Below are 25111 nucleotides of genomic sequence, written 5' to 3'. Positions count from 1 at the left end.
TCGTAGTAAAACACCTATTCTCTCGTTGATAACAAATTTGATCTTCATAGATTTCTCGAGATATTTTCTTACGAAGTTTTGTTATAGCATCTATAACGGCTTCCGGTTTAGGTGGACAGCCTGGCAAATAGACATCCACAGGAATTAGCTTATCCACGCCCCGAACAGTACTATAAGAATCGGTACTGAACATCCCTCCTGTAATTGTACAGGCTCCCATAGCAATAACATATTTTGGTTCGGGCATTTGCTCATATAATCGAACTAAAGAAGGAGCCATTTTCATAGTTACGGTGCCCGCTGTTAAAATAAGGTCTGCCTGCCTAGGACTCGACCGTGGTACCAGTCCATAACGATCAAAGTCAAATCGTGATCCTATTAATGAAGCAAATTCAATGAAGCAACAACTAGTACCATAGAGAAGTGGCCATAAACTGGATAGTCTTGACCAATTTGAAAGATCATTTAATGTAGTAGAAATAACTGAATTTTTGGTTTTTTGATCAAGTAAGGGAAACTGAATGGAATTCATAACTGTCTCAATGTTTTGTTTAATTGTCTAAATATTCAAGAATTAAGACCATTCTAATGCTCCCTTCCGCCATGCATAAACTAAACCAACAATTAGGATAAGGACGAAGATGAAAGCTTCTATAAATACGGATACCCCCAATACATCAAAACTCATTGCCCATGGGTAAAGAAAGACTGTTTCAACATCAAAAACAACAAAAACTAGAGCAAACATATAATAACGGATTTGAAATTGTAACCAAGCATCGCCCATCGGTTCTATCCCAGATTCATAACTAGAAAGTTTTTCTGGCCCTTTTCTAATTGGAGCTAAAATTCCAGAAATCAGAAATGCCAAAATAGGAATAAAGATCGATATTATTAGAAATGTCCAAAAAATATCATATTCATAAAGCAAAAACATAAATGTACTCCTATGAATGTGAAAAATATACCGGATTCTTATTAATTCTTAGTCGATTTGAATTGCAATTTTCAAATTATTAGATTAATGAAAATTAATCTAATCTAAATACTAAATAGAAATGCTTTTTATTTTATTAAATTTACATTATTTCGGATCAAATTCATACTAGTATCTGAGTATTCAAATTCATACTAGTATCTGAGTATACTAATCTAATAGAAATATTATTCTATCCAATATTAATCTATTCAAATAGAAATTGATTCATTTTTAATAATACTAATTAACTAAAAATATAGTATATTTAAACCAGTAATATTACAAGTATGGAGTATTTAGTATTCCATATACTACGGAATATAATTAATATAATATAGTACTAAATACTATATAGTACTATATCAAATATATCTACTATTATAGATAGTGGATCTATACTATCTATAAATCTGAGTAGTATAGGTAGCAATATTAGGGCTATACGGACTCGAACCGTAGACCTTCTCGGTAAAACAGATCAAACTATTATTATCAAAATGATTTGAATTGTTTTAAAAACCCAACGTGCATTTTTTTTTTTTGCATTGGGCTTTTTCATTAACTGATAGAAATATCAATTAGTCTACCATCTTTTTTCTTTAAACAAAGAAAAAGGAAATGACTCCCTGTGCTCTGATTTATTTTTTTTAGATTTTAATCTAAGAGCACTACCAAAGTTTTTCAAAGAAGAAGGTTATCCTGACGTAGGTCTGCTTTTGGCCTGGATCAACTAAAGTTAAATGGACTCTCTATCAACCTACTTAAATAAAAATATCAAATAGGAAATGAAACTTCATACACCTTAAAGTTCCTAAGATAGGAAGAAAAGAGAATTTTTTTGAGGTCCCTAGACTCATTTGCCTAGCATTGAATAGATTAAGTATTCACCTTATCAATATCTCAAATCCATTATGGATTTTATTTGACGTCTAAATCCTTTGTCAGGCTATTGTTCTCTTATTTTATTCCTGGAGTAAGACATGGATTTCTCAATAAGATCAACTCTTTTAATTACATGATGGACTCCTATGAAAAAAAAACATTGGCGCGTGTGTAAACGAGGTGCTCTACCAACTGAGCTATAGCCCTTGTGCTTTTGATACATATTTTATTTTATTCGATAAATAAATTCTTGTCAAGATTAATATTACATGATCGAATCTCTTTGATTGATAGTGCGTTGGTATTGTTTCTAAGTAATATAACATTTATAATCCATTGATCTGATAGATGGGTACTTTTTTTTATTTAGGATGATAAATGACCTACTTAACTCAGTGGTTAGAGTATTGCTTTCATACGGCAGGAGTCATTGGTTCAAATCCAATGGTAGGTAAGGTATAGATAGAACTTATTAGATACCATTGATTCCGGTATCCAATAAGTTTTTCTACTCACCCTTTCTTTTTTTATTCTAATTTTCTATCTTTTTCTATTCTATCTATTTTTTTCAATTTTGAATTATTTTGCTGGACCAACTTGTTACTAGAACCTATTGATAGCCTCTATCTAGGATAGTCTCTACTCGTGTCCTAGCTCGTCGGAGAGCTAGATTTGCCTCAATTGTTTGTCTTTTCCCTTCAGCCTTATTCAAGTTAGCTTCTGCTATTTTTAGAGTTTGTTGTGCTTCTTGTGGATCAATGTCAATGCTCTTTTCCGCATCATTTACTAAAATAGTGATCTCATTATTGCCTATTCTAGCAAAACCGCCCATCAGAGCCATCGTTACCCATTGTTGGTTGGTAAGGCGTATTTTCAAAATACCTATATCTAAAGTTGTGGCAATAGGCGCATTGAGCAAAAATGGTTAGCAGAAGAAGCAAGACAAAAAGGAAGTCGAATTTATGTCCTTGAAGCAAGAACCCTGTATTCCAAAGAGAATGTACTGAAGTTTGATGAACTCTTTCATTTTTACCCTTACTCTTAAAATATATCACTATTCATTTCATAAACCTAAAAGATGCATACAGTTAACTTATATTAAATAAAATTGATTCAATGGATTTCATAAAAAACTAGTTACAAACCCGTGACATCGTACGGGTTGAAAAACGTATTTTGTAAAAAATTGTTTCAAAGGAAAAATGAGCAAATTAAGGAATATTGCACAAACATTAGAAATATTTATCAAAGCTTTACCAGGTCTTGATTAATGAAAATAGCATATATTTTGTTCATGAGATCGGGAAAACAACATAATAATTAAGATTAAACTAATTGGAACCGAAGAAGGAACCAATGATGTGCAAATTACGATTACATTCGCATGACATAAAATGAACCAAAGAAACAACATTTCCAAGTAGTTTTGGATTAGAGTTAAGGGTAAGTCCAAAGTATTATACATTCAAGTACCATACAGGCTAGAGTATAGGAGTTCATGAAGAGCAAAATGAGTAGCAGTCAAGCAGGAAAATAAAAGTATCTCTAAATTGACAATGATGAAATGAATACTCATTACCATATTCGTAAACTCTTTCTTCAAACAAAGAAAAACAAAAAGAAAAATTAAAATCCTCAAAACTCTACCCATCATTTCTTCACTTCATATCATATTTTTCTTATTTCTAATATAGTGTTCTTCTTCTTGCTTGAAAATTAGTCTTAGTTACTTCCTAGCTCTCCAAGCTGTTGTTGAAAACAAAGAACAGTCCAGCCAGCAAGTTACGACACAACCATTTTCTTCTCTCCAGCACAATATCAAACTCTCCAACAGAGTTACATTTGATTTTAGCCTTAAGTCCTTATAATTTACTTTGCCATGATCTAAATTTTGAACGGGGACAGGACTGGATGTTGTCAACATAGAATCTAAAGACCTTGCTATTTCCTGAAACCTGAGGCAATTGAAGATATGAGATCCATATCACTAATAATTCAGGTATTCTTATAAAGTTATGACCATCTTAAAGATAAGAATCACCTCAAAGCAAAATACTCTCTAAGTTTTCAATTCCATTGCTTCATGAACTCGATATAGATTGCTTCAGATCGAAATTTAGCAACAGCAGATCTGGACGTACAGTAGTCTTGCATGGAATTAAATGACATGTATTAGTGAATATATACTCTTAGACATGTATCGATAAATCTAGCAAATACACTGTTAAATTAACAAATTTGTTTGACACATTAGGGCCACATTTTCTTCTTTATTTCTATTTATCAAGGTGAAAAGTGAGATTAGCTAAAAGGAGATATGACTATTACCTTCTAGATAAGCCAAGAACTCCAAGCTTGATTTGTAATTTATCAAGAACTCTGGTCTTCTAGGAGAAAATGCATATGGTTTTCCCTTCTGAATAGCAAAGAGAACCTTTCTAAGGATTGAATTGGCAAAGAAGTCAAAGAAATGTAAACCTGAATTTTCTGCACCAAATATATGTAAATATAATGATTTGATATGTAAGCATGATATATGTTAGCACAACCACAAGCATGACCATAAATGACCTAGCTAACAGTACATGTATGTGAAAGGTGGTTTAATAAGTTCTAATTTTTATAGACCAAAAAGGACTAAGGATTGCCTCGGCAAGTACTGACATGGTCCAAGAAACCAATGCAGTATGACAGATTAAGGCTCATATGGATCCTAAACCTAAAGTGGTAAGAAAAAGTTAGATGAGGTACCAGCTGAAGAAATATCCAACAAAAATTTGCATTCTTTATAAATGCGCTTAAAGGGACTTTACCAAATCCACAGGAATCAAGTATCAGAAACCATTTATCAAGTTTTTCATGTATTTCCTTTCTTTCAGCTCCTGAATGTAATTTGCTGAATTTTTCCGTTTTTCTGAACGTAACGCAGGACCGCAGCCCGACCACTAAATGGAAGATTTTGCAATTCTAGGAAACAGAAAAACTTAAAGTTTCTCACAATTAAATCCACTTAATCATATTTGACATCTTTGTAAAGAAAAGTATGAATCTCACATTCTTCGAACAGATTTGGAAATAATTTACCTTAATCGCACATCCTTCCCCGATAACACTATCAGTGATATCAACATCAAGCATCTTCGACGGAGGCAAATATCGCGGTTAAGTGTAAACTGGAGATGAACGATCATAGAAACTGAAATTAATATCCATTGAAACCACGACCAAGATGCTCTCATAAAGTGCATTGACATGACAATATGATGATTATATAGTTTATAGCCTATTTATTTACCTGAAGTCAGGTACATGCTTTTTGGCGATTCTGAGATTTGCATTATTGAAAGCCTCAACGATACCAATGTCTTCCCGGTAGCCATCATATAAGTAAGCTTACACCTATGAATTTTTCACACCAATTTCTTCCTGAGATTTAAGCTATGGAAGTTCCATAGCAAGATTATACAGGTCAATTCAATAGGATGCACATATTTATCAAACTCACATTCTCCACCAAAATCCATATATAGTTTCAATCCAATTTTTTCAAACTCACATTCTTCACCACAATCCATATATTGTTTCAATCTAATGAATTTAGTGGTACACATCATATTTATTGCTTTAAGTCTCTAAAACGGCAACATGATAGCTTAAAAAATCTTAACATACATCATGCTAGGATTAACAAATGAAGATGTTTGACAGATAAAAATGCAACAAATGATGGTTGTTAATAGAAACTTGAAACTTACCAAATACAAAAATATTAGAAAGCTAAGTTAAGACCATGATGAAATTCAATGCACACAGAGAACAAAGCTGATGTACATGCCAAAAACAATATATTAATTTAAAGAAGATTGAAAGAAATCCAAAATAGAGAATTTAAAGAAGTTCAACTTACACAATCTAGAAGATATATAAAATTTTCCTCTTTTGTGCTATTTCCCTATCCATCATCACCTGCTCATTTGTTTGCTCTTACTGCAAACACAAAATATGAAATTACTTATCAAAGCAAAACAAACATTGAGGTGGAATAAGTTATGATATCGCATCGTATAATCATCAACAAACATATTAACATTTCGAATCACATGAACTTAATATTCTCTATCCTAAACAGCCAAGCCAAGACAAAATATTCCCTATAATTTATTTTTTTTATAAGTAAGGTCTAATATTTTAGGTTGAATGCAAAACTTTGAATAGGCAAACTAGAACAGTGTCGAAAAATGAACCATGAAAAAAGGAAGAAAATGACCTCTTATGAAGAAGAAAGTGAAACAGTGTTTCCAGCTGAACTTAGATACCGTTTGGCCAAGGTTTTTTACGACTTGAAAGTTACTTCAAAACAAAGTTAAAATAAAGGCTTTTACGAAAGAAGCTAAAGTTGTTTGGTTTCTTTGTTTTTTTAGTTTTAAAGCTATTTTTAAGTTAAATGTTGTTTGGCAAAATATTGTACAAACTATGAATTTTTTTTATTTTTTTATGGTGTCCGGGGTTCGAACCCCGGACTTGGCATGTATTTATGCATTGGTCCAATCAACTGAGTTAAGCTCACGAAGACAAAACTTTGAATTTATTATGAATTAACATAATAAATAAAAAAATGTTTAAAATATTTTTTTGAAGGCTAAAAATGTTAAAAAATAAAAGATATTTTTTTTACAAATACTATATTTACTCAATAACGTTATTTTGTGTAACATGAATACAAATTTGTATCATCATATAAATGACTTGTTAAATATTTGAATAGGAGAAACAATTTAAGGAGTCTAAAATAATAACATAAATAATATCAAAATAGTTGGTTTTTTCTATTTCAATTATACTCTGTAACAAATTTCGTTATAAGAATATCATATTTTTGGTGTCTTTGAAAAACATAAGAATTTATATTATATGATATTATATTTGTTACATTGTTGGTGTCATGGAAAAAGATATATTTAGTTTTTTTGAATAAGAAAAAGATATGCATAGTTTGTTACAATATATATATATATATATATATATATATATATAAGTATAATTTTTTTAGGCATCTATACTTTTCTTGAAGAAAAGACATCTACAATTTTACTTCAAATTAAAATCAAAATTTTATAAAAATAATCATATGCATTATGCAATGCCAAAAAAAAACTATACGCATTAGCGTAACAAAAAAACAGATACACATAAAATATGACTCTAAACGCTAATGTGTGTGTGTATATTTGCGAGGTTGAAGAAATAAAATTATTTGGTATTCCTTTGAAAAAAGATAATAAAATTCCTTTGAAAAAAGATAATAAAATTAAATGGAACTTCCTTAAAAAATTAAATGGAACGGTTCAATAAAATAAAATAAAATAAAGTTAAATGAAAGAAAAAAAACATATTGAAATATAATATTAAAAAAATAAAAGAAAAGTTACCAGGGTGAGTTGAAAAGAGGTGCTTGTGAAATAAATTGTCGAGAAGTAGTTTTTTAAAGTAACATTCAACAACTTTTGGCCAAAGTTCATTCCATTCAATTTTATGCATTCAAAAAAAGTATTTTTTTAGTAAGTACTTAATTGATATTGCGTTTGGCCTAACTTCTCCTTAAAAATGTAAAGAAGTTGGAAAAAAACCGGGTCAAACGATACCTTAATCTCCGACAACGGCAATGTAGAAGTAACTGAATTTGGGAGAAAAAATTGTTAAAAATATAAAAATTGAAAAATAGTTAAAAGTTATTAAAATATAAAAATTAGAAAATAATTAAAAAATTTGATGAGGGGCAAAAATGGAAATTCATGGCATGATGAGGCGGCAACAATCAAAATCCATGTTACATTGCCATGTTTTTGGTTCTCTCTGGCAGCATATTCGATCGTGGATTGGTGTGACAGGTGTAGATACTGACAATGTCAGTGACCATTTTAACCAATTTATTCATTATACAGGTTACTCAAAGTCTCACCGCTCATTTTTACAATTATTATGGCTTCTGTGTGTTTGGTTGGTGTGGAATGAACGAAACAACAGATTGTTCAAAAACACTGAAACACCTATTGAGCAGCTTTTAGATAAAGTCAAATTTCATTCGTTGTGGTGGCTTAAAGCCAATAAAACCACTTTTGTGTACGGTTCTCAAAGATGGTGGTCGAACCCTTTACATTGTCTGGGTATTGATTGACTTTTATGTGTAATTAAACATTGTGACAGTTTGTTTTACCGGGTTGGATCTTTAGTACACCTTGTGCTGAGGAGTTTCCAGCGCCGATGTTAATATATTTCCATTTTGATTTTTTCAAAAAAAAACAATCAAAATCCATGAAATATGGAATTACCAAATTGCCCCTCCTAGGGGCAAAAATGTAAAAACATGATACATTGATTTTAATAGATATCCACAAGTCTGTGATGTGATATTATTCTCCATGGATAAGAGTGTTTTAAAAATGAAAAATTATCCCATAATTTTACTATTATCATGCTTTTAGAGCATCTTTATCACTATGTTCCACATTGTTCTTAAAATGCAAAAACGTGTTCTTAATATTTACTCCATTGGAGGAGAGTGATCTGGAAGCCAGGTTGGAGAACGGTTCCCTGGGCGGAACACGTTCCGATAGGTTTTGTGTCGGGAAAAGTAGAAGAGGGAGAGAAAAAATAAAGGAAAAAAAAATTACAAAGTGGAGGAGAAAAACTACAGATATGAAATGAAGAAAAGTTGGTTGTGGTGTGAGGAGGGGAAAAATTACAAGAGATTTTCTTATTAAAATATTACTATTCAACAATTAAAATTTATGCATCTTTTAGAAAATGTGCTATAATTATTAGTTTTTAAATAAGAAAATGTGTTATAAATTTAATCCTGTTTTTTTTTTTTTTTGTTGGTGCAATCCCGGTCATTTTATATAACAATATGCATTAAGTGAAAATCTTAATTTAGATTGGTATGTCTTGGATAGTTTTTAACTATTCATTCTCTTTTTGTTGCATTGAGCAAAAATGGTTAGCAGAAGAAGCAAGACAAAAAGGAAGTCGAATTTATGTCCTTGAAGCAAGAACCCTGTATTCCAAAGAGAATGTACTGAAGTTTGATGAACTCTTTCATTTTTACCCTTACTCTTAAAATATATCACTATTCATTTCATAAACCTAAAAGATGCATACAGTTAACTTATATTAAATAAAATTGATTCAATGGATTTCATAAAAAACTAGTTACAAACCCGTGACTTCGTACGGGTTGAAAAACGTATTTTGTAAAAAATTGTTTCAAAGGAAAAATGAGCAAATTAAGGAATATTGCACAAACATTAGAAATATTTATCAAAGCTTTACCAGGTCTTGATTAATGAAAATAGCATATATTTTGTTCATGAGATCGGGAAAACAACATAATAATTAAGATTAAACTAATTGGAACCGAAGAAGGAACCAATGATGTGCAAATTACGATTACATTCGCATGACATAAAATGAACCAAAGAAACAACATTTCCAAGTAGTTTTGGATTAGAGTTAAGGGTAAGTCCAAAGTATTATACATTCAAGTACCATACAGGCTAGAGTATAGGAGTTCATGAAGAGCAAAATGAGTAGCAGTCAAGCAGGAAAATAAAAGTATCTCTAAATTGACAATGATGAAATGAATACTCATTACCATATTCGTAAACTCTTTCTTCAAACAAAGAAAAACAAAAAGAAAAATTAAAATCCTCAAAACTCTACCCATCATTTCTTCACTTCATATCATATTTTTCTTATTTCTAATATAGTGTTCTTCTTCTTGCTTGAAAATTAGTCTTAGTTACTTCCTAGCTCTCCAAGCTGTTGTTGAAAACAAAGAACTGTCCAGCCAGCAAGTTACGACACAACCATTTTTTTCTCTCCAGCGCAATCTCAAACTCTCCAACAGAGTTACATTTGATTTTAGCCTTAAGTCCTTATAATTTACTTTGCCATGATCTAAATTTTGAACGGGGACTGGATGTTGTCAACATAGAATCTAAAGACCTTGCTATTTCCTGAAACCTGAGGCAATTGAAGATATGAGATCCATATCACTAATAATTCAGGTATTCTTATAAAGTTATGACCATCTTAAAGATAAGAATCACCTCAAAGCAAAATACTCTCTAAGTTTCCAATTCCATTGCTTCATGAACTCGATATAGATTGCTTCAGATCGAAATTTAGCAACAGCACATCTGGACGTACAGTAGTCTTGCATGGAGTTAAATGACATATATTAGTGAATATATACTCTTAGACATGTATCGATAAATCTAGCAAATACACTGTTAAATTAACAAATTTGTTTGACACATTAAGGCCACATTTTCTTCTTTATTTCTATTTATCAAGGTGAAAAGTGAGATTAGCTAAAAGGAGATATGACTATTACCTTCTAGATAAGCCAAGAACTCCAAGCTTGATTTGTAATTTATCAAGAACTCTGGTCTTCTAGGAGAAAATGCATATGGTTTTCCCTTCTGAATAGCAAAGAGAACCTTTCTAAGGATTGAATTGGCAAAGAAGTCAAAGAAATGTAAACCTGAATTTTCTGCACCAAATACCAAACTTTAGATATGTAAATATAATGATTTGATATGTAAGCATGATATATGTTAGCACAACCACAAGCATGACCATAAATGACCTAGCTAACAGTACATGTATGTGAAAGGTGGTTTAATAAGTTCTAATTTTTATAGACCAAAAAGGACTAAGGATTGCCTTGGCAAGTACTGACATGGTCCAAGAAACCAATGCAGTATGACAGATTAAGGCTCATATGGATCCTAAACCTAAAGCGGTAAGAAAAAGTTAGATGAGGTACCAGCTGAAGAAATATCCAACAAAAATTTGCATTCTTTATAAATGCGCTTAAAGGGACTTTACCAAATCCACAGGAATCAAGTATCAGAAACCATTTACCAAGTTTTTCATGTATTTCCTTTCTTTCAGCTCCTGAATGTAATTTGCTGAATTTTTCCGTTTTTCTGAACGTAACGCAAGACCGCAGCCCGACCACTAAATGGAAGATTTTGCAATTCTAGGAAACAGAAAAACTTAAAGTTTCTCACAATTAAATCCACTTAATCATATTTGACATCTTTGTCAAGAAAGTATGAATCTCACATTCTTCGAACAGATTTGGAAATAATTTACCTTAATCGCACATCCTTCCCCGATAACACTATCAGTGATATCAACATCAAGCATCTTCGACGGAGGCAAATATTGCGGTTAAGTGTAAACTGGAGATGAACGATCATAGAAACTGAAATTAATATCCATTGAAACCATGACCAAGATGCTCTCATAAAGTGCATTGACATGACAATATGATGATTATATAGTTTATAGCCTATTTATTTACCTGAAGTCAGGTACATGCTTTTTGGCGATTCTGAGATTTGCATTATTGAAAGCCTCAACGATACCAATGTCTTCCCGGTAGCCATCATATAAGTAAGCTTACACCTATGAATTTTTCACACCAATTTCTTCCTGAGATTTAAGCTATGAAAGTTCCATAACAAGATTATACAGGTCAATTCAATAGGATGCACATATTTATCAAACTCACATTCTCCACCACAATCCATATATAGTTTCAATCCAATTTTTTCAAACTCACATTCTTCACCACAATCCATATATTGTTTCAATCTAATGAATTTAGTGGTACACATCATATTTATTGCTTTAAGTCTCTAAAACGGCAACATGATAGCTTAAAAAATCTTAACATACATCATGCTAGGATTAACAAATGAAGATGTTTGACAGATAAAAATGCAACAAATGATGGTTGTTAATAGAAACTTGAAACTTACCAAATACAAAAATATTAGAAAGCTAAGTTAAAACCATGATGAAATTCAATGCACACAGAGAACAAAGCTGATGTACATGCCAAAAACAATATATTAATTTAAAGAAGATTGAAAGAAATCCAAAATAGAGAATTTAAAGAAGTTCAACTTACCCAATCTAGAAGATATATAAAATTTTCCTCTTTTGTGCTATTTCCCTATCCATCATCACCTGCTCATTTGTTTGCTCTTACTGCAAACACAAAATATGAAATTACTTATCAAAGCAAAACAAACATTGAGGTGGAATAAGTTATGATATCGCATCGTATAATCATCAACAAACATATTTTCATTTCGAATCACATGAACTTAATATTCTCTATCCTAAACAGCCAAGCCAAGACAAAATATTCCCTATAATTTATTTTTTTTATAAGTAAGGTCTAATATTTTAGGTTGAATGCAAAACTTTGAATAGGCAAACTAGAACAGTGTCGAAAAATGAACCCCTCAAGCCATAAAAATCAGTCAACTCAAGTCATGCATGGTCTCAGAACCATGAAAAAAAGGAAGAAAATGACCTCTTATGAAGAAGAAAGTGAAACAGTGTTTCCAGCTGAACTTAGATACCGTTTGGCCAAGGTTTTTTACGACTTGAAAGTTACTTCAAAACAAAGTTAAAATAAAGGCTTTTACGAAAGAAGCTAAAGTTGTTTGGTTTCTTTGTTTTTTTAGTTTTAAAGCTATTTTTAAGTTAAATGTTGTTTGGCAAAATATTGTACAAACTGTGAATTTTTTTATTTTTTTATGGTGTCCGGGGTTCGAACCCTGGACTTGGCATTTATTTATGCATTGGTCCAATCAACTGAGTTAAGCTCACGAAGACAAAACTTTGAATTTATTATGAATTAACATAATAAATAAAAAAAATGTTTAAAATATTTTTTTGAAGGCTAAAAATGTTAAAAAATAAAAGATATTTTTTTTACAAATACTATATTTACTCAATAACGTTATTTTGTGTAACATGAATACAAATTTGTATCATCATATAAATGACTTGTTAAATATTTGAATAGGAGAAACAATTTAAGGAGTCTAAAATAATAACATAAATAATATCAAAATAGTTGGTTTTTTCTATTTCAATTATACTCTGTAACAAATTTCGTTATAAGAATATCATATTTTTGGTGTCTTTGAAAAACATAAGAATTTATATTATATGATATTATATTTGTTACATTGTTGGTGTCATGGAAAAAGATATGTTTAGTTTTTTTGAATAAGAAAAAGATATGCATAGTTTGTTACAATATATATATATATATATATATATATATATATATATATATATATATATATATATAAGTATAATTTTTTTAGGCATCTATACTTTTCTTGAAGAAAAGACATCTACAATTTTACTTCAAATTAAAATCAAAATTTTATAAAAATAATCATATGCATTATGCAATGCAAAAAAAAAATTATACGCATTAGCGTAACAAAAAAACAGATACACATAAAATATGACTCTAAACGCTAATGTGTGTGTGTATATTTGCGAGGTTGAAGAAATAAAATTATTTGGTATTCCTTTGAAAAAAGATAATAAAATTCCTTTGAAAAAAGATAATAAAATTAAATGGAACTTCCTTAAAAAATTAAATGGAACGGTTCAATAAAATAAAATAAAATAAAGTTAAATGAAAGAAAAAAACATATTGAAATATAATATTAAAAAAATAAAAGAAAAGTTCCCAGCGTGAGTTGAAAAGAGGTGCTTGTGAAATAAATTGTCGAGAAGTAGTTTTTTAAAGTAACATTCAACAACTTTTGGCCAAAGTTCATTCCATTCAATTTTATGCATTCAAAAAAAGTATTTTTTTAGTAAGTACTTAATTGATATTGCGTTTGGCCTAACTTCTCCTTAAAAATGTAAAGAAGTTGGAAAAAAACCGGGTCAAACGATACCTTAATCTCCGACAACGGCAATGTAGAAGTAACTGAATTTGGGAGAAAAAATTGTTAAAAATATAAAAATTGAAAAATAGTTAAAAGTTATTAAAATATAAAAATTAGAAAATAATTAAAAAAAATGATGAGGGGCAAAAATGGAAATTCATGGCATGATGAGGTGGCAACAATCAAAATCCATGAAATGTGGAATTACCAAATTGCCCCTCCTAGGGGCAAAAATGTAAAAACATGATACATTGATTTTAATAGATAGTATAGATAAAATAAAATAATCCTTTGGATTTTAGAAAAGTTTTGCATGGATTGGATCCAATCCGTTAACAATTCCATTATATATTGGATGTATTAGAAGAATTTATAATTGAAATTTGGATTAGAGGAACTAATTCAAATAGTGTCTAAGCAACATTGAACATAATGGTCGTCGAAGACCCAATTTATACCAACTCCTTGACGGTAACTTCTATTGTACAGCAGACACGTCTCTCAACATTCAATGATTCTAAAGAAAGAACACTGAACGTAATGACCATCGAAGACGCAAACTTTTGCATGGTCCAGATCCTGACATTTGCTCTTGGGTCAGTAACTTGTATTCTTGACACTTTTTCAAATTCGGTGACCCTAGTTATCTTTCCATTGGGAGACATAAAATCAACTTCCATGACGTATTCCTCAGCAAATTCAACCGTCTTCAGAGATGTGCATCCAGAAACAAACAAATATTGAAGGGATGGTGGAAGTTTGGACAGAGACCCAAGGCTCTTGCAGTTTCTTATTGAAAGGTATTGCAGCCTTGAAAGGTTTGCAATTCTAGAAGGAAAGCTCTCAACATTGCAATCACTTAGCCACAATCCCCATAGGGATGAAAAGATGTCGATATTGTCTACAAGTTTACCATAGTAACAATAGTTATCCAGAAGCATTTGGGCTAAACACTGCAGATCGCGTGGTTGGTGGTAACCACTACGATCAAGACCAAAATTAACAAATACTTCAGCATGATTGTGTTCCATTTCAATATTATGAACATTCTCGGCACAGTAAGTAGATGGAATAGGTTTCATAATATGTCCATCATGACGCCCAGAAATCCTTTGTTGTTTTGATGGAAATCCAAGGCCATCAGGAGGATGAGCATAGTGGCGAAGAAGCCCGTAATTTCTTGGATCTTTTCTGTATTCAAGCTCATGGTAAGGCATCTTAACTTCTCTATTAACTTCTTCATTTGAGCTTTCCATGATGTCGAATGGAGCATACAATGGTTGAATTCCACACTGTTTCACTATAGACCCTGAACAACCCGACCGAACAAAAAACTCAAAGTAGACCTTCCATGGTAATGTCCCTGAAATATCTGCAACTTCTAAAATTTGGTCATACCAAAGCCATACCTGGTCTGACTTAGCATCACTATAAGAAGACTTCATAATGGATGTTCCTTTATATTCGCCTCCAAAATTGTATCTACACCCTGCAATAAGACCAGTACGACGAATGTTCTTCTTGTTTTATTCGGATGCTCCAAGAACAAGGCAGAAGGCAAACCCCCGGCATCTGCACAATAAATTCCATCGTTCAGAAAATTCAATAGTGATGAACAAGGAGTTTGTTTCTTTATGCAGGAACCAATCTGGCACTTTATTTCCCAGTAAAATACTATAAAAGGGCCGGGATACATATAGAAAATCCTCACGGTCAAAATTCTTTGAAACTTCATCAGCTTGACAATAAGGATCATAAAACACTTGATTCTTTGATGACAAGTAAGCTGCTAGCTGAATTCTAATTAGTGCCTCCTCCATAACAGTCATGCGTGCAATCTGATCCAACTTTATGCAATTATGAAACTCAAATCTACCCAAATAGTCACGATGAAGAATAGACATTTGTTCTTCCTTGTGAATCTGTGTCAGCAATGTTCTCTTGTTTAGCTTACCAAAAGAATCTTGAAACATTGTGATCCCTAAATTTGATACTGTTTCTAGGGATATGCAATTGCTTGCATTGAAGTCTTGTAGCAATAATGGGAGTTTGGGCAAGGAACGAAGCCTCCTGCAGTTACTTACATCAAGAGCTCTCAACAAGGAGAGATGTTGTATGCTAGCAGGCAATATCTCAATATTACTTCCTCTTAATGATAGTTTTTTTAACTTTGGTAAGAGGTCGAGGTTGTGAGGAAGTTCTTCAATTGCCGTGAAATCCAAGTTCAAGTACTCCAGTTCCTGTGAAAAAACTGAATACCTTACAAGTCTTGAGCACCCTCTCAAATTAAGCCATCGAAGAGATCTAGATTGCTTCTCACTTTCAATGTAACAGAGCTGTTTACAGCCTCTCAAATTTAGTGCAAGCAGACTATCAAGTGACAAAATGTATGAAGGAACATTCAACAAGCTCGCACAATCGTCAAGATGTACTTTCTCAAGTTTCGAGGCCAAAGACAAATCTGAGAGCTCAACCAAGTTCTTGCAACCACTTAGGCATAATGACTTCAAATTCACAAGATCCTGTATTATAAGAAACCAAAACTTATTTCACAAGTTGTAGATTTTTTTATCAGTTCTTTAAGTCTATGAAGTTAACAAGTTTCCACAAAATACCTGTACTCCATCCCAGAGCTTTCCAATTCGGCTATGTTTTATATCAAGCTCGACAAGCTTCTGCGCACAAAACTGTGGTGGCAAGGATTTCAATGGAAAACAGTCCCATCTGAAATAACATATTTCGAGAGGCATGCAATCGAGACCTCTGGAAATATGCACATTGATTCTTCTCGTATCACCGGAGGGTATATAAAATATCAAAACTCTGAGCCTGTGCGTTCTCTGAAATGTTTGAGGGCTTAATGTCAACTCTTTGATTTGAGACATGTCCAACACAACACACTCAATACTTTCAATACCCTGGAAAATAAAAGGAGTAAACAAATTTAAAGTATTAAACATGATTGACAGATTAATTTACTAATGCGTTGGACATATTTAGAAATGTGGTGCAGACTAAGAAATTTGAACCCTACCCTGTTATGCTTGAAGACATCATAAATTTCTTTAGGATTCCACAACCGTTTCCTTTCTCCAGGCTTTTTCTCAGATTCTACAAAACGTCCCATTTCTTGTATCAAATCATGCATCTGTACTGTGTTGTTTTTAGAAACAGTTACAAGAGACTTGTCTTCAAGGCTTCTCATCCCAATTTCAGTAGAAAAATCACATGCATCTAATATACTTGTTATTTGGCTTTTTGTTTGTCCTTTCAAACAGCAGTCAATATCTAAAAATATCTTCTGCTCTTCAGGGTCCAATCCTTCATAACTCAATCTCAACACATCATAAATTTCAGCTTTTGGATATTTCTTCAGCTTTTCCAATGCACTCTCCCATTCTTTTGGTCGTTTGGAGCGAAGATGTGAACCCAGAACTTTAAGAGCTAGAGGAATGCCCTTAGCATAATCCACTGCCCTTTCTGACAAGTGTTGGTATTCAATCAACGGACAGTCTTGTTGAAAGGCATTCAAGCTAAAAAGCTCAAGTGCTTCACGAGAATTCAATACTGTCACTTGGTATACTTCATCAACTCCACTGTTAAACACTTCTTTGTTTCGGGTGGTCACTATGATTCGACTACCAGGTCCAAACCAATCTCTCCCTCCAACAAGATATTCTATTTGTTCTGATAAACTCACGTCATCAAGAACGACGAGGACCTTTTTACATTTAAGTCTTTCTACAGCAAAGGCGGAACTCATAGTAGGGGTGCTAATATTGATGCTTTGGTCCCCTAACACATCCGCCAGAACTTCATTCCGCAACTTTATCCGATTTCCCCATTTTTCCCTGACATTGGCAGCAAAGTAGCATCCTTCGTATTGATATGAGACTTTTGCAAACACAGCATCTGCAATGGTTGTCTTGCCTATACCACCCATACCCCAAATACCAATAATATGCACATCAGCTGACCCAGAGCATAACATTGATTCCACATGCGCAATGTGTCGAGAAATTCCAACAAGTCCTTTCTTTTGAACATGTGGGATCATACATTTCAACTTGTCCAATATATCTTCAACAATTTCTTTAATTACGACAGCCTCGGACCTAGATGAAAAAGAAAATTTGCAAAATTAATAGACACATGAGAATCAAAAGATCATAATTTCTTTGATAGATTATACATCAACCATATAGCATATTACAAAACTCACAAATGGGGCAAGAAATCAAAACAAATATTATTCCAAATCTATTGTTTTCTTTCAAAAGGTTTTTTTTTAATTAGCTAATCTCTCAAAAATAGTTCTCAATGAATATACTAAATTACTAATAACTAAGATTTCAATATATCTATAAAAAAAAAAAAAATATAAAAACAGTTATTTTACAACATATTTACCAACTTTACCTATTTTTCTCGGAAACCCATCCTGCTAAGTTTGCAGCTTTGTGCAGGGCAGTTCTCCACATGTGTACCTTGGTTAGATTGTCCCTGAAACGATCCTCGTGTTTGGCAAATGCATCTCCCTAGGTTCCCCTCTGGTGTCTTACATGAGATGGATCAATGTGATAGAAAACAGGTATGACAACAAGTTTTTTCTTCTCACTGCATTCAATGATCTTCGCAAGTTCATCCAAACACCATGAAGAAGACGCATAATCCTGCGAGAAAATTATTACGCAGATCTTCGAGATTTCAATAGCTGATAAAAGCGTTGGTGAGATGTTATCTCCTCTCTCAATTTCCTCATCATCCATGAATGTTTGGATCTTTTTTCCACACAAGGCAGCATATAGATGGCTTGTAAAATTGTATCGAGTATCTTCCCCTCTAAAGTTGAGAAAAACATGATGCTGCTTTGAGTTTGAATGAGAAGCACCAAAAGATAATGAAGAAGAAGCCATCTAAACACCAATAAGCAAGCAAGTCCAGTTGTGAGTTGACTTCGATTCTTTGTCAAGTCAACAGATTTCTGATGAAGTATGCCAATAGGTTATCTATGAATTACTATATATCAAGAAGAATTGAAAATAAACTCTGTAGCACCCATGACTGTGATCAAAGCCTTGTCTGACACGTGACCGTGTTCAACGGACATGAATACATTCAATTATGCAATGTTTTCAAGTTATTACTTGTGTCGATGTGTTACTGTCGTGTGTGTCCGTGTTTCATAAAAAATAAAGTAGAGCCAACTTAATTATGTTGAACCTACTGTCTCCTTAATTTGAAGGATTGACGTGTTCGGAGGGTTATTTGGGATCAGAAAAGTCTCTTACTCAGTTCAACATGAAAAATAAGATATAAGTAACAAGCTCATAGTATTCTTTGCACAGGCCTTTAAGTACTGTTACTTATAATTTAATATGAAATTTAAGGCTCAGTTTGTTAAAAAATAGCTGATAGTTCACCGCATATGAGCTTATAACATATAGTTTATAAGCTAGCAATTGAATGTGAGATGTTGGATAAATATAAGATAAAGGGCAACCCTGTGCACTAAAGCTCCCGCATACGCAGGGTCCGGGAAGGGGTCACACCATTTTTCAGTGTATTGTACGCAGCCTTACCCTGTTTTTACACAAGAGACTGTTTCCAGGACTTGAACCCGTGACCTTTCAGTCACATGACAACAATTTTACCAGTTGCACCAATATTTTTAATTAATACATATTTTTTTTCCAATTAAAATTACAAGAATAAAATTGAGATAAAAAAATGATAAGTTATAAGTTACTTGAAGTAGCGTAGCAAAATTGATTGTTGTAAGCTAGCTTATTGTTCATGCAAAAAAGAGCTCATTGAAGGGTGAATAATTGAAATTGATTATTTGAAGGGAAAAAATTAAATGTAACGTTGTGATCATAAGTCATAAAAGGAATTAAATTAAAATAACTGCAGGAGAATTGAATTGGCGAAACAAACCTGAGAGAGTCGTTGAAATTTTGTTTGGATCAGAGCTTTGAAGATCTATCCAATGTGAATAAGTGAGCTTCTTCAATTTGTACAACTCAATAATTGAGAGTGTGGATAAGAGAAGACGCGTTATTTAAAAGTAAATGACTTTTTTTGTAGCAAGCTCATAGCATTGAATGCATCGCCCGACTACACAAAGCAAATGAGTTGCAGGCCGGAGGAGGATTTAGGGAACTCATTTCAACAAGAGGTATCTTATTTGAACAACCACTTTACAATTAGGGGACAACTAAAAATATACTCCCTCCATTTTAAAATATATGTCCAAGTCAACCACTTCACATATGCCAATGTACAATTTTGACTGTTAATATCTTTAATTATCTAAAGTAAAAAATTATAAAAATTTAATATTTTGAAAATATTTGTCAAGACAAATCAAACAACATCTTACATGTTAATATTGGTATTTATACATTAGTTAAAAAGTATGGTCAAAGTAAGTCAAGTGAATAGTGCACATTGCAAAAATTGGACATGTATTTTGAAACGGAGGGAGTAGAAAGAAATGTATGTCTTAACACAAAAATCAAAGCAATAGAGAGAGAAAGCAAAATAATAATGAGTGTATGAGAGAGAGGGTTGTCCCAAAAGTTGTAAGAAAATAGTTGTACAAATTGTTAGAAATTTAGGTCTTAATAAAAACAGAATTCATAAAACATGTTCAACAATTATGAATCAAAAGCGGAAACAAACAAAACATTGAACATGATTATGATCGGATTACGACATGTTTGATTTATCAAGGATATTAAGAATTAGGTATCAGGAATACCTGGATGAAGCTTTTGATGGCAGCCCTCTCAATAACAGCGATAAACAAAGAGAGGAGGTGATCTGAAACAAACATCAACATCAACACTCAACCGGTACCTTTATGTCTCAAGTTCTCTTAAGATGGGGAGAAGAGAGAGTATTGCCGTGTACGCTATATTGGGGACCATAGCCTCTTTTATATTGGATGGACATTAGGGTTTCCCATTATTCCGTTAATGGGCCATCCAGACATCCACCCATATTGAGTCCATATCCATTAATTAATTAATTAATACTCTAAATAGAAATCTAATAAGCCTTATTACTTAATTTGATCACTAATCAATTAAGGCTCCAAATTGATAAATAGCTAATATAATTATTATTACGATATTTGCACACATAATAATATTGGAATATAATAAAATAATAAAATATTCCAACAATCTCCCACTTGGGCTACATATCTTAATAATTATATCAGAATTCTTTAGGCGAGCAACTGAATGTTATTTATCTTTAGATTTCAACTTTACAATCTGGTCCACCTCATACATTAATAATGGGACCGCCGCGGCTGTCGTCACTGACGTATAACGTGACGGAACCCCGACGACCACCATATCAATGCACTTGATGACATAGATCGATATGGATGAGTGGCATGGAAATTTCATGCAATGTGATCTCTAAATCATGTCTATTTCCAACCGATCCAACTGAAAACTTTAGTGAGATCAAAGCTGAAGTTTGCAAATTCAATATTTGCACAAAATGATACAGAAATGGTTATAATAAACATAACGTCATGAACTTTATTTCTTCAAAAAATCGTAACATAAAGTCTGTATCAATACCAAAACAAAAATGTAGAACATAAAATAAAAGAGACTCCCACTAATCCAAGACATCCTTAATGACAACAACCATATGAAAGACCTTATGTGTCATGTCTTTGATTAGTGGTATAGCTAGCATAAAGTTTGTCTCTACATGTTCTATCATTTAACAACAATAATTTATAAGGTAATGAACCTTATAAATTTTGTTGTTAAATAACTATACGACTGGATTATGTCACTATATAACTTGAATGGTCTTTCAATACTTTTAACTATATGCAACCAAGTGACATAAATATTTATAGTCATTTCCTGAGTTAGGATGTCTATTATATACAGACATCCAAAAGCCAGAGTCTGACACACAAATGATCTCCTAATTGTCAGATCCCTGATTTGAGCATAAGCTCTCTTGTTCTCTTTGTGGTTGCCTTTTCAACAATTCAAACTTTTTGAATTGCTTAAATATCTGTCAAACAATCTAATTATATATGCTATTTCCAAATGCATATAAATAAGATTATACATAAAAAAAAAAAATTGTTGCCAAAGCAAAGGAAAATACTTAATTTTCGAATTCATAAATTTTCTAATGGGCAATATTTGAGACTAAAAAGTCTCTCTCGGTGATTAAGGTCACTCATAACTTATATGTCAATTTATTTCCAACTTATTGATATAAATCTTTTGCGACATCTGAAGGATACCTTGAGAGTAATCTCTAAGTATCTAAAACTTGATACAAAAGAAGTGTCCCCAAGATCTTTCATCGCTAAACTTTCGTTAGAGATTTTCTTGGTTTCGCATAACTAATATATATCTTTGTTGACTAAATAAAATAAAAGTGATATATTAAACTCAAAATACAATTTTACTCCCACTGAGCTTACTAAATCCACAATTCTCCATAATATTATCTTAAAACCAAATGAGCCAATTACTTTATGAGAATTTGTGGTAACACTAAAGAGACAAATTTCTTAACTTAAAAGTGGATTGCATGACTTTGCAAATCATCTACTTTGTATCAATTGACACAAAAGCTTTATTCAGTTGCACCATATTGTATCATTAATGTCACCATTAAGAAACACTAAATTGAAATCCATCTTATGCAGCTCCAAAATTATAATAAGCAAACTAGTATCATGATTGTCTTAATAGAGTCTTTCAATTAAACTAAATAGAATTTCTATTTTCAGTCAATTCTCAATGACACTAGAATCCCTAGTTCTTGAGGGTGTTGAGTTTGATCTATATGTGAATTAAATTCTTAACTTGATGGAGAGGAAGAACAGTAATGTCCTGATGAGGATCCAAATATACTATAATAATAGTAACTATATGAATTAGTTTAGAACTAATTCTTCCTCATTCAATTTTGTTCTATTACCATATCTCTCCCCCAAACTCAATATCCTCAAGAAAACTTAACAATATATGTCTCAAAATTTTCTTAATTTGTGGGACAAAAACTTATAGTATTTAGAACCTTAAAAAATATAGAATGTCACAAGTCATAACTGAATTGACTCTAATAATTGAACTTAAAAGACACATTGAATCATCATAAAATAAAAACGTAAAATATCTTGGTTCATTCAAAGGGAAATTAAAACAAAAAATCAATCTAAGCAATGATTCACCAAATTGTCTTTTAAATACAAAAAAAAAAAAAATCCATTAATGACAATCTAAAAAAATAGTTCAAAAATGAATAAAGAAATCTTTTGTCCATTCCAAATTGATATATCTTTCAACATCATTGGACATAAGTCAATCAAGAATACCTTTCTTTATTTGCCCTTATCTTTTGAGGTATTTTCCGAATGAGCACTATTTTATTTTCTCTTGCTTCAATTTTTCCTTATTTGCACACTTTATGAATTGATCATTTAAATGATCAGTTCTAACTGAAATAGTTATAAACTTAATTGTGCAAAGAGAATACTAAATACTGAATTCTCGAACAAGTCATATGATAGTCGAAATTACTGAATTTTCGAACAAGTCATAGATAGTCGAAATTATAGTGTTTTAGCAAGATTAAATATTTACATAATGTACTTCTTACATTTTCTTTGCCTAATAATCTTCATGAAATACCCACTCTCCAATGAGAGCTTGTCTTTCTCTCTATTGTTTTAAAAGCACCTTAGTTTAAGCAAAGAAAATATGACAAAAAATTTGTCATCTTAAATAACACCTCTAATGTTATACCCTAATTTTGGACCTAAAAATACGTGCTCAAAATGTTTTTCCATCTCTGATATGTGTCTATTACTATTGAGTGATTGCCAATTTGATATTGTTTACCCTGATATTTTACTATGTTTTAGTTGCATGTTTTACTGTCTTTGTTTTGAAAAATTTTCAATTGTGACTTTGTCTATGTTTTCTTGCATTTCAAGTCATCCAAAATGTTTTTCTTACATATCAAGTCATTTGAAATTGTCTCTGATCAAATGCATGTTTCTCTGCATTTTATTTGCAAAAATCATGGAAAAGGACATTTTAGTCATTTCATGCATTCAAATTCATTTTAATCCCTGAAAATTGTCTCTGAGTCTTTTCAATTGGTTTGTATAAATCTTTGCTTTAATTCCATGTCAAAATCCATTTCAAAAATTGCATCTGAGACATTTTGAGTCAGTTTAGTCCCTAGGGGCATTTTGGTCATTTCACATGAAATTTTGACAGAGAGAGGTTACTTTGAAGTACCTCATTTGTGTAGTTGGTTCATTTTAGTCCTTTTTGTGTTTTTTATTGGTTTCACTTTACGTTGTTTTCAATTTACATTTTTTACCCAATTTTATTTTTAATTGCATTTTAGTCCTTAAAGTCTTATTATTTGCATTTTAGTCCTTTTTTTTCATTTCAGTCCTCTGAGTCTTTAAAATTTGCATTTTAGTCCTTTAACAGTTCTGCACTTTAGTCCTCAAATGTTTTAATTTTGTTTTCAAGTCCTTTCTCTATTATTGCACTTTGGTCCTTCAATTTCCAAAAATTGCAAAAAAGGTCCTTAGGTCCCAAACTCAGCAAGGCCGAGTTAGTTACAGGTCCAAGCACAGGTGTCACAATATCATTGGGTCACAGGTCCACATGGCAGCCTATATAAGGGCCATATCATCAATGCAACAACAGAGACCATTCATTCAGTGCCAACTCAACAAACACCAATCCCATTTCTCTCTCTTCTCCACAGAATCAAACCCTAATCGTTTTCCAGAAACCATCAAGAACATGATGAAGTTCATGAAGAACTTCATCCCCAAATCATAAACCCTAACTGTCCAGAATCCAAATCCACATCAATTCATCACAAATTCGTATCAATTTCATCACAAACAAACTCAATTCAACAATTATTGCACCAAACTGGTTCAAATCTACAAAAATTCTCAGAGATTCTCTGAAGAATCTTCATCATCGAATTTATAACTTCGCAATTCCAGCATAGATCCATCACCAACGGTGACGAATCCAACGCGATCACGAAGGATTTGGTAAGAAAAGAAGAAGAAGGATTGAATTCGAATCAAACCAGAGAAGAAGAGGAACGTGTTCACCTATTCATCTTCAATTCGAAACAACAACGAAGCATTCACCAGAAGATCAGGGAAGGATTCAAGAAGCTTATTTCATCTTCCCCTTCGAATCTCCAAATTAAATCACAGGTAAACACGTAAAACTTCTCAGTTTTTCTTTAAACACATCAACGAAGTCAGATCGAAGTAGATCGGTGTTTTCTGGAAAACATATGTGAAAAAAGATTCAAAACCGAAAAGTTCTTGAAAAAACCGTAAGCTTAAACCCCGATCTACTCTGTTTTAGCCACAATTTCACAAAACTAGTTCCAAAACCATTAAGAGGAGACAAAG

At 32.1% G+C, this 25111-nt stretch overlaps 3 pseudogenes across 1 annotated transcript; all 3 read right to left on the bottom strand.

The window, feature by feature from the left end:
- Window positions 1-3587: 3587 nt before the first annotated feature.
- LOC146954923 (uncharacterized) lies at window positions 3588-5241 on the bottom strand (annotated as a pseudogene).
- Window positions 5242-9659: 4418 nt separating this feature from the next.
- On the bottom strand, window positions 9660-11319 carry LOC146954922 (uncharacterized; annotated as a pseudogene).
- Window positions 11320-14074: 2755 nt separating this feature from the next.
- On the bottom strand, window positions 14075-19779 carry LOC146954921 (putative disease resistance protein At4g11170; annotated as a pseudogene). The gene is made up of 5 exons (XR_015015556.1): window positions 19582-19779; window positions 18064-18628; window positions 16679-17759; window positions 16260-16562; window positions 14075-16166 (listed from the first exon to the last, which is right to left on the bottom strand). The product of XR_015015556.1 is annotated as a putative disease resistance protein At4g11170 (transcript).
- Window positions 19780-25111: the final 5332 nt, after the last annotated feature.

The sequence above is a fragment of the Medicago sativa genome, chromosome 1, assembly GCF_051527215.1.
Source record: "Medicago sativa cultivar Bolivia chromosome 1, Bolivia_mono, whole genome shotgun sequence".
Taxonomy (NCBI): Eukaryota; Viridiplantae; Streptophyta; class Magnoliopsida; order Fabales; family Fabaceae; genus Medicago; species Medicago sativa.
The sequence above is the reverse complement of the archived record's forward strand: the minus strand, read 5'-3'. Positions and strand labels throughout refer to the sequence as shown.